The 2,053-nt window shown below is 49.2% G+C and overlaps 1 pseudogene; it reads right to left on the reverse strand.

Annotated features, from left to right (window-relative positions):
- Window positions 1-647: 647 nt before the first annotated feature.
- LOC126177370 (5S ribosomal RNA) lies at window positions 648-765 on the reverse strand (annotated as a pseudogene).
- Window positions 766-2,053: the final 1,288 nt, after the last annotated feature.

Below are 2,053 nucleotides of genomic sequence, written 5' to 3' on the forward strand. Positions count from 1 at the left end.
CGTAGCGGTCGCGCGGTTCCGGACTGACGCGTCTTGAACCGCTCGGCCACACCGGCCGGCAGGGAAGGCAAGTGGTAGACTTGGTTTATTGGGAGAATTTTAGGAAAGTGAAGTTCACGTGTAAAGGAAACTGCAAATAGGACACTGGAGCGACCTATTCTTGAGTATCACTTGAGTGTTTGGAATCCGTACCAGGTCGAACTGAAGGAAGCCATCGAAGCAATTCAGAGACGGGCTGCTAGATTTGTTACCGATGGGTTCGAACAACATGTGTTACGCAGATGCTTCCGGAATTAAAACGGAAGTCCCTGGACGAAAGACGGCGTTCTTTTCGACGAACACTATTGAGAAAATTTAGAGGAACCGGCATTTGAAGCTGAGTGCCGAGCGATTCTACTGCCACTAACATAAATTGCGCGTAAGGACCGAGAAGATAAAAAAAAATCCTCCCGACAGGTCATGAAGGCCCAACGTTACCGACGGCCACTGTGTCATCCTCAGGCCACAGGCGTCACTGGATGCTGATAAACAGGGGCATGTGGTCAGCACACCGCTCACGGCTGTAAGTCAGTTTCCGAGACTGGAGCCGCTACTTTTCACTCAAGTAGCTCCTCAGTTTGCCTCACAAGGGCTGAGTGCTCCCCGCTTGCCAGCAGCGCTCGGCAGACCGGATGGTCACCCATCCAAGTGCTAGCCCAGCCCGACAGCGCTTAACTTCGGTGATCTGACGGGAACCGGTGTTACCACAGCGGCAAGGCTGTTGGCGAGTAGATGAGAAATTAAGGCTCATACGGAGGCGTATAAACAGTCGTTTTTCTCTCGCTCTGTTTGCGATTGGAACAGGGGAGGGAATGACTAGTAGTGGTGCATGGTACCCTCCGCCAAGCCCAGTACAGTGGCTTGGGGAGTATCTACGTAGATGTAGATGTAGATGTAGATTTAGTAGAGAAACAGTAACAGCAGAATGGGTCGCTCAGAAGAGCTCATTGACTTCCAACCTGAAATAGTTTTCTGATGTCACCTGAACAACAAAACCCGCGCGGGGTAGGCGAGCGGTCTCGGGCGCCTTGTCATGGTTCGCATGGCTCTCCCCGTCGGAGGTGCGAGTCCTCTCTCGGGCATGAGTGTGTGTGTATTGTTGTCCTTAGCGTAAGTTAGTGTGAGTTAGATTAAGTAGTGCGTAAGCCTAGGGACCGATACCCTCAGCTGTTTGATCCCACAGTCCTTACCACAATTTTTTTTCCTTCTAGACCTGCCCAAGTAGACGATGATGTGATTTTGAATTGGATAAGCGAAAGAAAAACCGCAGCAAAACTGACACCAAGCATACCCGATGAACTGACGGGTAGGGACCGTGGAGCATTGTTGAGGGTGGTTGTAAAATATCGCATAAAATCAGCTGAAGAAATGACTCGTGAGTTCAAAATGCTCCCATCAGTCCAGCTAGCACAATGATGGTGCTTAGGCAGTTAAAATGAGTGGGTGAGAAGGGTTGAGCAACTGCTCGGAAGCCAGACATTTCTGTAGGCAGCACAAAGTAATGCTTGAGGTGTTGTAAAGAGCAACGTCACCAGACATTGGATAACTGGAAACGAGTGGTTTGGAGAGATGAATCACGGTGCACCCTCTGACAGTCCGATGGAAGGGATTCGCGAACGCATGGACACTTTTACCTTCCATCATACGTAGTGCCAACAAGGAATTAAGGAGGAGGTGGTCTGTTGTAGAGTGGTGTTTTCCATGGTAAGAGAGTGGTTCCCTTATTTACGTAAAATAACAATAAATGCGGAAGCATATGACCGCATTTTACAGAACTGCGTACAGTTCGGAGTCGATAACTGTTTGTACCAGTATGCGAATGCACGTTGTCCTAAAGCAGCATATGTAAAGTAATGGTTTGTGCACAATAACATCCGTGAAATGGATTGATCTGAACCGAGTGGAGCACCTTTGGGATGAGTTACAACGTCAACTTCTCCCGACCCCGTCGTCCAACATCACTACCTTCTCTGGTTTGGATTCTTGAGGAAAAAGGGCTGCCATTCCTCCAAAG

This window comes from Schistocerca cancellata, chromosome 3, assembly GCF_023864275.1.
Source record: "Schistocerca cancellata isolate TAMUIC-IGC-003103 chromosome 3, iqSchCanc2.1, whole genome shotgun sequence".
Classification (NCBI taxonomy): domain Eukaryota; kingdom Metazoa; phylum Arthropoda; class Insecta; order Orthoptera; family Acrididae; genus Schistocerca; species Schistocerca cancellata.